The following is a 12,228-nucleotide window of genomic DNA, read 5'->3' as shown; positions in this document are numbered from 1 at the left end:
ATATAACAGAATATAGCCCTTGGATTTCCCATTCTTCTCTGAAAGTTTCAGCTATATTTCCTTTTGATTAAAAACTTCCAGAACTAAAAGAATTATAGTTTCTCAGGCAGAATCTACATGAGAGAGCTGTAACAGCATTATCATAAGCATTTACTATTTTTAAATTGCAGCACTCTTTTCCACTATTTCATCTCTATACATCATCCCCATGACAGCTACCACACCAAGGTCTGTAATTCAGTAACTGCTTTCTCTCCCTACCCTTCTACACATTTTGTGATTGCAATGCATAGGAGGCTGTGTAAAACTAATGATGCTGTATTGTAAAAAATCCTCAAACTCACATTTCACTCTTGTGAAATTGATTCTTGTCCTGATTTGGCAGGTTCATTGGTGTTTCATGAAGTCAATGCTTTTGGACGAAACAATTATTTCCAATATTAATCTTTTTTTTTTTTTGGATTTGTAGCTTGAAGAGAGTGAGCACTTTCTAACTAGCATGGTGACACCCTTTGTATGTATCAGTGTACTTCAGCAGTGCCTTGAAGTCCATTTGTTTTATCAGCTATTTCCTCTTTGTCCTCTTCTCTACAGTTTAATTTCATTCATAATTTCAGTAAGTTCAGTTATTTCCCCTTTTCAGGTCATTTAAAGGGATTTAAATCAGCAGAGATCGAAGTACCAATCTCCATGCAGAGCCACATAGTTCTTACCCTCCTGCACCACTTTCCTCATAAATTATCAATGAGGCTAGGAGTTGGCCTGGGATGAGACCCATTATAGAAGCATGACCATCCAGGAGAGTGAAAATACTTGGATATCAGAGGTGATATGCACAACCCCAGCCCCAAGAAAAGAGCTAAGCCTTGGAAATAGATCAACGCAATGATTTTTGCCTAGGCAAGTTAATGATTTCACACTCACTTGCTGATACAGGGCAGAGATGCACCAGTGAAATAAATACTATGATGCAGCATCAGTCTGCATCATTCAGACAACCAAGGCAGCCAGAGAGTTCCCTGCAGACTAACTCAGTCTGTTCAGGAGCTGAAAATGCAGCTACACTGCCCGCAGCTTCTGAGCTGGCTCAATTACAGCCATGTGCTAATGCAGCTATAGTGCTCCTGGCACCCAAACCAGCTTCCCCAGCTCCACCCTGCCTCACATACTCTCAGAAGACAACAGATTTCAGAAAACTCAGCTCAATCCCAGCCAAAGACACAGAACATAACAGCAGCCCAACTCTGCGTGGGGCTGAGCAGATTCCAGCGAGGGGCTGCCTGCGTCAGGAGTGGATAAAACCCAGTGGCAAGCAAGAGTGTGCAAGGCAGGATCCTGACCAAGACACAAAGCTGCTAAGGATATGAAAAAGACTAGTTTTTCTTTACAAGACCTTTTGATTTGCTAAAGGCAAGTTAGTATAAAATTATTCCGTATGTGTTAGTACTCCTCTAGGTAAGCAAGCTGCACCCACAGCCGACAGAAGATGTTCAGATTGTGTTCAGACAGTCTCAAAGGAAACCAGGTAACTGACCTGAGCTGACACTCTGACAGCCTGCTGTCACGAAATAGGAAAACCAACTGCAGCTGTACTCCGTAATACAATGTGCAGTGTGTAATTGTGAATCTTGTTGGACATCACCAGAAAAATTGTGTGGGTAACAGCCTGCCATACTAAAGGAGAGAACAAGATCCCCAACTTTTAACATTTCCCACAGTGAACTTAATTATTCTCATCTGTCCAAAATTCAGACAATAAACTGGATTCTAATGTGTTATATATCAGCCTTCCAACTAGGTGCACTCAGGTGGTTAAAAGAAATACTGACGTGCTAACTCCAGCACAGCTGTAACTAGATGACAAAAACTAACAGACAAAATCAAACATCAGTGTCACTTTGGCAGGCGGGAAGGCTATAAATAGACCAACCTCACCTGAAAAAGAGTCCAAGAAACGTCTACCATTGCTCACCAACAGATTTGCAGGCAAACTCTGAGGGAATCAAATGTACCCTGAGTGCTGAAGGCCCCTGGGGGCATGGCACATGCTGGAGGGTGCTGGGAAGCTGCAGAAGAAGTCTCCTTCAAGGACATTTGCCAAGCCTGATTCCCAAAATATTTGCAGTACAGCTGTCACAAGGGCTTTGGCAAATTCACCTGTGCTGGGTGCAGGTGTCCAGGCGTCCAGCTGTGGGGCTCAGTGAGGAGAGGCCCCGGCCGGTTCCAGTAGTTTCCAGCGGCCTCCTCACAGGGTGCAGCCTCTGGTGCACTGAGCAAGATGGCGTCTGGCAGTGAGGGAAATCTGTCCTTCTCCATAGTGTATTTTTTTACTTGTGGTAATAAAATAATATTTTATGTCTATATAGCTAGATTGTGAAAATAAAATTGGAAGGACCCAGCACTTTAACACGTTTCCTGACAGACAGGTCATACTTTGTGCTCCTGCACTGAATATTCATAAGCGGGACAAAAAGCATCTTTCTGTGTTTTAAGCTATCCCACAAAAGTTGTGTGGTGTTTTTTTTTTCTTTTTTTTTTTTTTTCCTCCTCTGGCTGAATAGTAAATTAGAGTTCCCCAGGAGCATTTACTGCTGAAGGATGCAGCCCCATTCCTGGTACAAGCTGGACCCCAACCCACAACACGTGTTGAGGGCTCTGCAGCTCAAGGCAACACCAAACAGTCCTCCATCACTTCTCCAGTCTGTCTGGCAGCTCTCTTCTTCTTTTAGGATGGGATGATCTACAAAGTTACAATGATGGCAGAGATGCCAGCTCCCACTGTCACAGTGCTGACAGGCTGCAGCTGCCTGGTCAGCCCTGGTTTGCACCTCACCCATCTCTCTGTCTCTCTCATCTCATCTCTCACCTGCATCATTTCTCTCAGACCTCTGTCCATCTGTCTCCCCTCAGACTTGTTCTCACAAAATGTTCTACTCATTTCTGACTGCTGAAGTTAAAGACACTGGTATTGTCAGGAAAGTGACTACTTTCCACCCCCCACCTCACCCTCCATACCTCCCTACCCACCATTCTCTTCTTTTTCCATTCTGCATTGGCTAACGATGCCTACAGGGAAGAAAAAAAAAAAGGCACTTTTTAAAGAAATTAGGTAGGTATATGAATCTCCAAATCTCAACTTTTTCCCCCTTGGTCAGCCTCATGTCAAGAAACCCTCTTTCCTATTAAAAATATTAATAAAAGCTTTCAAGAAGGTTAAGCTGCAACTATTAAATTCAACTATTTCAGAAGAAATTACATGAGACTAGAAAGACTTGCCTTCTGAAGGCAAAAATGAAAAGAAAAATGAAAGCATTCCTTTTGAGTTGATATGAACAAGAAACTTTTTATGTTTTATTCACTGAATCTGAAGAAAAGCCTCCTATTTATGGTAGATACCGCTCCATAGGGAAAACACATTTCCCAGGGATTTGGCAGGAAAACCTAGCTAGTTGATATAGTTGAGTGAGACAAGATAGCTTGCCTGTTTTTGTCATCCTCACAGCAGTGGAGACTAGACCCCACTCACCTTGAAGTCCATCCTTTTCAAAACACGGCAATACGATTGAGGACAACTGCTCAGGAAGGAGCCAAGCCTGAATTCAGTAACCTATGAACTCAGATATGGAAAGAATTTGGTCAATTTTAAACGAGATATGTCAGAAACAAAGAAACAAAAATCCTCAGATCCCTTGCTCCATTGACATGCTCTCTTTGGCTCACGTTCTGCAACAAGTCCTTTGGTAACATGGTCACATCTTGTTCAGCAATATCAAGATATCATTTAGAATATCATTTAAGAAGTGCATTGTTTGTTCTGTTATCCTTTCTGATATAATACATGCACAGCTCAGCTGCCTGATTTTGCAAAAGCAATCCAAGTGCAGTAGTTTCAACACTAACATTCACTAGGAAACAGCCTCTTTGGCCTCAGCCAAAGCAGACCATTTTTTCTTCCTTTTCATAGCTTTCAGAAATAACATTATGCAGAAAAGTGATTATAGTTGTAATGATAAAAAATGAGGAAAAATGACAACAAATAATGTGGTATCTTTCCTGAGCACACCTAGGGCTTTGAAGCTTCAACATGAGAAGAAGGGTCTTTCTTATATCAGTGAGCTGTGTATGATAAGGTGTTTAAATAAAAAGAAGAAAATATCATCTGTCACTGCCTTAAGAGCAGTAAGATAAAATTATTATATAGGCTGCAAAAAGAAGTGCTCCTGAAAGAAACCATTACTGCAGAAATATTTTTTGGATGAATAGTGTTCATCAATAGTTTAAAGGGGAAAGGAAAAAAAAGCATACATTTAAAAAAAAACCCGTTTGAAATTAAGTATTTCAAATGCCTACTGAAATACCATTTATAAATTTGCTAGGATGAATTTAAAAAGAAAATACTTTTTTTTTTTTTTAATTTTAGTTGGGAAGAAACAGCCCAAGGATACTGCAGAAAGTGGGCCAGTAACCCAGACTTAAAAGTCCAGCCCAAAACAAAAGCGGCCAGAACAGCAGTTTCTATCTCCTACAGTTCCATTTTCTGTATAAAAGTAACTGAACTGCCATGTGGAGGGGGCATTCTCCTTCATCTTCTCCAAACCACCTCTGTAATATGTGATCAGGATGGACCTGGGAAGCCTGGGTAAAAGCACTGACTTGAGCTTAGAACAACACAATTTGTTTTTCTGAACCTGCTTTGGGTGACCCAACCTATCCCATACAGCATCAATATCCATGAAATATCTACACTTGCTGAAAGAGACAAGCATGACAGTGTACTCTTTAAAACTTTATTTAGCAGCTCAATGAAGCACTGATTCTGCAAACAGTATATTAAAGCAGGAGTCTCATCACAAGCTTAAGGAGAATACAACGGGAAGCAATTTTAGCAAATTATATATAATTAAGCTGCTATATGTTTTTCCTTTTCTCTGTTGCATGGGTGATGCACAGAACATACAACGTACAGAGGAACACTGAGAGTGGTTCTTTTTTATGGAATATAAATCAACATAAAATCTACATAGAAAATTTAGGGCCAAAAGACATGCTTATATGAATTACAAGGTTTATGATCAAGTAATATGAGCACCCTTGATTTGATCTTTGCACGTTTTATGAACAGAAGTAAAGCTGCTATTTTGCCCCTTTTGCACTGCTGCGGGTGCACCACCTTTCCTTTACTGCTCAGGACTGAGATTTTGGGCAATATGGAACAGAGAATCAGACCAAAGCATCCACCAAAGCTGTGAGATGTCTATATGAAATCTGAACGTGTATGGAGAAATGGCACAGAGAACTTTATTCAGCTTTCTAAACGCTCTGTCCTCTGATCATGATTCTTTTTTCAGGTTTAGGAAGTGATGCTGTGTTGTCTGATTAAGTTCCCATTTTTTTCCTTATGTTTGCTACAAATTATTCCTTCCCAAAAGGAGTAAGAGGGAGAAGACTTCATGTTAAAAATTTATTCTTCAGCAGCTGGAAAACCTTTCTTGCTTTAAGTCCTTTCAGTGGAGAAACCCTTGAAGTTATCTTTTTTAAACATTTCCAAGAATATTCTGTTAAGTTGAAGTCAAAAAGGAAAGATATGAGCCCAAACAGTGAATAGTGAATGCGCAAATCTTATATTAATCACTAACCACTTTTAATCAGTTCTGCCTTGGCAAAAACACACCTGCACGCACCAAGCAGCCTCTTCTCCACCAGTGCACCATCCTGTGGTGCAGCAAAAAGCATCCCACTTTCTCAAAGAGGAGGAAAATTACTGGATGTCTTGAACATCAACATGATCAAAGGGCTCCGCAGAAATACTCATTTTATGTTCTGTCCACTTACATATTTTTCTCAGGAGGCAATATATAACTCTCAGACAGGATTTCATCTAAATCTGCAGACAGCATTTATATTTGTCTAGCTTGTTAATGCGGATATCATTAAAAGAAATGTAGTAATGCTTTGTCATCATCCTGACAAATCCTCAGGGAATGTAAACGTCTTGCAGACAAAATCATTTCAGATCAAACCTAAGTGAGGTCACTAAAGAAATCTGGCTGAACACTCAGGCTCGCAGCGTCACCAAACGTGTAGCAGCTCCATGATGAATGGCAGCATGGCACTCCTTGGCAAACGTGCAAAGGCCTGAGCCCTATCCTGACAACTTGTCTTTTCCATGAAAGCTGCCAAAACCAAAATGTTGTCACTGGAGAAGATTTCTAGGATTTGGCCACAAGTCAGCAAGGCTTTTGTCTGTCTTGTTCTGCTGCTTAACATAGACCAGCAGAGAAAGACGACAAGCGTCAAGGGTTGTGCTGCTTCTTTGCCTTTCTCAGCACGCTTTCCTTGTGCTGTAAAGTTTCTATAGTATGTGAGATCTGAATTCACATACAGAGCCTGATGTGATGCTCATGGTCCCCACAGATGTCATTAAGAGGACAAAAATAAAACAAAGCCTGAGAAATGCCTGTGCAGCAGCAAACGCTGCTCTGTCACTACCTGTATTGCCTTCCAAGAGTAACAGGCACCTCTGTCGCCTCCATCCCAACAGGTTACACAAGGCTGGCTAATTATATGGGATGGAAACATTTTTTAAGTTGTTTCACATTTTACCTGATATCAAGAACCAGCTTCCTAAGATGCGTTCATTATTTGCTTATCCAGACAACCTCCCTGAAGTTTAACATGAGTGAGCAAAGGAAAGCAAGTCAAAGGAAAAAAGAAAAAATCCTACCCACAACCCACCATTACATATTCAGTTTGCCCTCTGTCATTTCTATTTTAAATCAGGCTGTGTTCGTTTTAACAGCCATGGTGAAAAGTCCTGAAGTAGGACTGGAGTGGAAGACTCAAGAGCTGCATGGACTGTCCAAACCTACAGGTGCTGCTGCACTTGAGGGAGTCCCTAAGAAAAGCGCTATCACCAGCACCAACTACTTTCCTCTAGCAATAGGAGGCACAAAATTAGGCAGAAAAATAGGGGGTTCTCAGTGGGTTCCTTCTGGAGGAAGGCCTTTTGGGTTTCCTGGTCCCCACTTGTGAGAACTGACCTGCGGAAGGACTGTGAACCTGCTTTCCAGGCTGAGGATGCAGGGGAAAACCCCCATCTGCATCCAAACAGTTCCGTTTTCCCAACTACAAAGAGGTTTAAGGAATTTAGAGGAAAACCAACCAACCAAACTCTGTTGTCTCATCAATAAATGCAAAGGTTTTTATTTCAGGAAAAATAAGTTGTTTTGCTAGCAACAGCAAATCACCAACACTGCTACATTTAGCGCCAATGGAGATAACAGCTGGCAACAATAGGTTTTACAGGACCTTCTTATAGACACCAGACATCAAAAAGGCTCTCAGCTACTAAACCCAAACTAATGATTTCATTCATGTCAAGACTCCCTTTCAGCACAGGGTCACTCACAAATTTCCTTCCTGATAACATTTATGAGTAAGAGTAACCTGCACTCCGCCGTGCTGCCCTGATCTCACACACAAGGCCAGGCTTTAAGATGTTACGTGCAAGACAAATTGCAGTTTGTAGGTAATATTTTGCCTCGTCTACCCCTTCATTCAACCTGCTCTCTTCCCACACATTTCCTTGTTTATCCTCAATTTTCTGTAAAAATCAAACTTCAGGTTTCTCTCTTCCTAGGACTCTGCGACACCTGGAACTGCCCTAAGTGAAAGTATTACTTCAAGAAAGGAACTGTCACTGATTTTAATCAGTGCTCCAGGAGGATTTCAGGCACTCTGTGATAATCCCAAGTTGTAGAGAATGCAATGAGCAATGCACTCGTAAAAGAACGCAACCTAGGAAGGAGCAAAATCAAGTAGATTTCTGTTTTCTGCTTGTTTAAAGGCTGCTCATCCTCCTAGCTCAGGGTTGAAGCCTGGGCCGTATGCATGCGCTGGTGGGGCACGTCTCAGAAAGGCCCCAAGTGCTCGTGGCTGCACTTGAACCTGCTGAGGGGAGACCCTGGGCAAGAGGGGCACCAGAACAGCCGCTGGCAGCAGATCTGCATGCAGGGCTGTGACACCCTTTTTTCTCTGAGACAAAGGCCAACAGACCCAGCTCTAGAAGTGAATCTCTCTATGTAAACTGCGATTACCACTTCAATAGGAGTCTTACTCAATTAAGGCCTACGATATTAGCTTCAAGCGAAGAGATCAGACGGAGGTCCCCAAAGCAATTACATGAAACAAAGTCCCCCATACAGCAGCTTTACTCATAAAACCAGAACTCTATTTTATACTATTTTACTCTCAAGAGTGATTTCCTAACTAGTGTTCAAAAGAAATTCAAGTTTGGGAATTCACAACCCAGGATTAAGAAGTCCAGCTGATAGGTCAAAAACATAATTAGTTTCCACACACCTCCTCATTTCACATAAGAGAAAAGGCAAGGCAACTTTTGTGTGAGGGAAATGAAGACTTGAGTCTAATGGGGGGAGGTGGCAAAGAAAAAAAAAGGAAAGAAAAAAATCTAAGCCTCTTCAATTTTTATAGTTTTTTTCAGTCATTAGCAGCATCTAATTAATTTAGGAGCTCTGAAGTGAGAACCCCAGAGTACCAGTATCTTTCTTTGGACTGTATAAAACTTGTATCTCTTATCTGTTTCTGTAACTGAAGTATGAATGTTTTCTCTGTCTGCAAATCCTTTTGCTAATTTGCCTGAAGCTAACTTAATAATGTTATTTACAAACAGACAAACAACCCCACTATCTATAAATTTTATTTGCGTGGAATGGGATGAAAGTAACATCCAAAAAAAGGTGCTTTGAAGCAATATTTGTTAAATATATATATATTTAAATGCTTTTTCCAGTTCTCCAATCAGAGGTGAAGCAGCAGGAAAGTCATTTTTTTGTGTGACTACTCCCAATTGCAAATCAAAATTCATTTGCCATCAATAAACATTATTTTCTTGATTTTTCTTCCCCATCGCAATTCCTGCCAAAATATTTATTAGAACATTGACAAAAGGATCACTGGAGGACCTGAAGAAGTGTGAAATAGATTTGAAAGATCTACAGAATTATTTTGTTCTGCTTATGTTTTCAACCTCTACCACAGAAAGTTTCTTTCCTTCTACAAAACTATTTGATGTAAGGAACTTTTCCTGTATTGCAGAAGAGCCTATGGAATGATTATATTAACTGCTCTCCTCTTTGAACAGGCAGGGCACTAAAAAATTACCTCAGATATGATTCAAGTGATCTTCATCAAATATACATATATGGAACAAATAAGGTTTTCCAAATACCTTTAGAACAGTTCCTACAACTAGTGCTAAAAAATGTGAAAATTCCCCCGTACTTTTCTGTATAGCTCTCTGTTCATAAGACCCCTGCTGAAGATAGGAAATACCACTGAAGCCCATGAGCAGCTTTACAGTCTACTATCCTGCAGTGAGGTCAGTCTGTTCCTTAAGAAATTCCTCTTTACTCTCTGTAACAGATTTAAACTGAGTTTGTACAGCCATAGTCTGTACCTTTTGCCAAATTTTACAGTCACCAAGTTAATCGTGCACTTAGCGTAAGCATTCATCTGGATAAAAACCACAACTACAGAAAATACTGCACTGTACGTGAAGCTGATTCATGTTTCTTACACTTCCTTTAACTGGCACCTAAGTTGTTGCACATTAATGCAAAGCTGTCATTTGTCCATTTGCTGCAAGGGACCGAGGGGATAAATGGAGCAACTTACCTTTTGCAAGCTCCTGTGTTGGAGCGGGCTTGAGCAGCAGTAGAAGAATCAGGGACAAAATTTCAGTTCTCCGTAAAACAAATTTAAAACTCCCACTGGCCAGAAATATCACCTCTTTCTCATAAGCCAGAACCATAAACAACAATAAAAAGGCAAGGTTCTCATCCAACTTTATTACTAAAGTAGGGGCTGAAATACTGGTAAGCCTCTAGTTCTTAGAGAGGCACCCAGAAAATCCAAATGATACAATAGCTTAATATCAAAAGCTATTTTCTCCTCAAACAGTAAAGCTGTGAAAGTGCCTTTCCTTAGCCTTTTACACACAATTCACAGTGCAGCAAACCCATGGCTAGTGACGGTGATAGTATTCCAGAAAAATCCATCAAAAGGTAAAGGATTCTCACATTTCATGAAATGTTTATGAGATGACACCCCTCTCTCAGAAGCCCAGGGGAAAAGACAAACAGCTGAAGTAAGAATTCCCAACCCCCTAAAATACAATGCACAGGCACCATCTCACTCAGAAATTAAAACCTTGGGCATGCACCAGGGAGAGAAGAGGGAGCTGTGCTGTAGTGTAAAGCTAACGTCTTTAGGTCCTGTCCTTATCCGGTATCTTACCTATAGACCCAAACCGCTGTAGCTGAGTGCCTGAAACATTAATGTACTGAATAATAAAAACACGGAATCAAATGCCTCCAAAATCCACCACTGTATTTGAAGAATGTATGCAAGAGCAATGGCTGAGGTAGCATAAAATCAATGAATACCATGAAGAGTCTGACTCACTGCTGTAGCACAGATTTTCAAGGCAATGTAGCTACTACTAGCTGATGGGCCGGTGATAAGCGATGCGCGCAAACACCCACAAGGCAAGGCTAACAATTGGCCTAAACAGATCAGGGACAAATGCTGCTCACCTATTAGCAAACAGTAGGACCAGGACAAAATCCAGCTAACCCAACCTGATGTGAGCTGAGCCCTCTGTTGTCTTCTGGCCCCGCGCTGCTGGTGCAGTGTGGATGTGCCCACGGAACCCTCCAGCTCACTTAGCTTTTAGGGTTTGTAGTGCTAAGTGCCAAATAAACCTGTATGTCCCAAAGTGCTTTAGATAATAATGAAAACTAATTTTTACATTGCTAGATTGTGTAATGACGTGTTAGCCTGACAGATTAGGAAAACATTTACTGTTACTTTTCTTAGCAGACACAATTCATTAATTAGCAATGCATCAAAACCAAAATAGCTGACAGAAGCCTCCTGCCTCTTCCCAGTTTTATGTGAACTTTCCTTACAGACACATCACTTCCACGTAAAGGTGGCTCAGAAAACATGTGAAGAAGGATGCAAGAATTATCTTAGTGACACATTCAGTCCTAATTAAAGCAAGAAGTTGTGGGGATATAACCAGAAGAGGTGGACACTTTAACCCAGCCTTTTCTAATAAGACAGGAATAGTCTTACAGTGGGAGTACTAGAATGTAACACATGCTCTATAAGTACTAAACAAAAAGCCTACTACATTATGGGAAATGCTGAGATACGCTTACAAAATTAGGAGCAATTAAGCACATATTCTGGTTAGCAGACTAAAACAAATCATTGTAAGTTCTCCTATTTAAATAGCCAGAATTGCTGTGGTGCAACGAGCATGAATAATGCTCATGGTAAGAGGAATGCTGCCTGCCACTGCACCTCCCTGATGTTATTTTTCCGTATGTGCTTCCATTTATTTCAGAAATTTCAGTAGGTCTGGACTATGTTTTAAAATAGGGAGGGAAAAATAAACATTTGCATCAAATTCAATGGTTTGCAGGAGCAAAGGAAGGGCTAATCCCTGAGAGATTTGACATGAGTCTGTTTAATATGCTGTAGCTTCCAGAGCTGTTGGGTTCTGCAGAAGCATAGGTATAACTTAGGTGTCTGTGTAGGAATATAATGTTAAAGAACACCAGGTGAAGTTGTGCTCTTAGTTAAATTGGTATTCTCCAGCAAGCCACATGGGTCACATGAGTATAACTAAGGCTACAGTTCAGGTCTATCTGAATAAAGGAGGCCAAAGAACTGAAGCTACATAATTAAAAGTATATTTTCCAAACATCTGGCACGGAAAGTGACGAAAGAAAAGCAAAGTGTGCTGTGCCAAAAACAGCCAAATTCATGTGGGGAATACCGTGGGGAGGCTAAATGCCTGTGCATATAGTGCTAGAACAGACATTGAGTACAATTATATTATGAACACGTCAGATGCATTCAGTTTCTCCTGCCACAGTTTGGTTCAGTTGTTAGGATTTTACAGATACTATCAGTAGGCAGATTAATAAGAACAACTGTTGTAAAATTGATACAGTGCTTCATCTGGAGTTACAGAGTTCAACCTGTCTTCATAAAATTCACATGTAAAAATCATTACCAGATGTGACCCTTTTTTAACACATTCAAAAAACAAATGCTTTTCATGTTAAGATTTCTGAACTTTGTATGTGCTACAGGGATTGCAGCCTCAATGTTTTATTAATGAGAAACACCAGG

Source organism: Cygnus olor, chromosome 3 (genome assembly GCF_009769625.2).
Source record: "Cygnus olor isolate bCygOlo1 chromosome 3, bCygOlo1.pri.v2, whole genome shotgun sequence".
Classification (NCBI taxonomy): Eukaryota; Metazoa; Chordata; class Aves; order Anseriformes; family Anatidae; genus Cygnus; species Cygnus olor.
The sequence above is the reverse complement of the archived record's forward strand: the minus strand, read 5'-3'. Positions refer to the sequence as shown.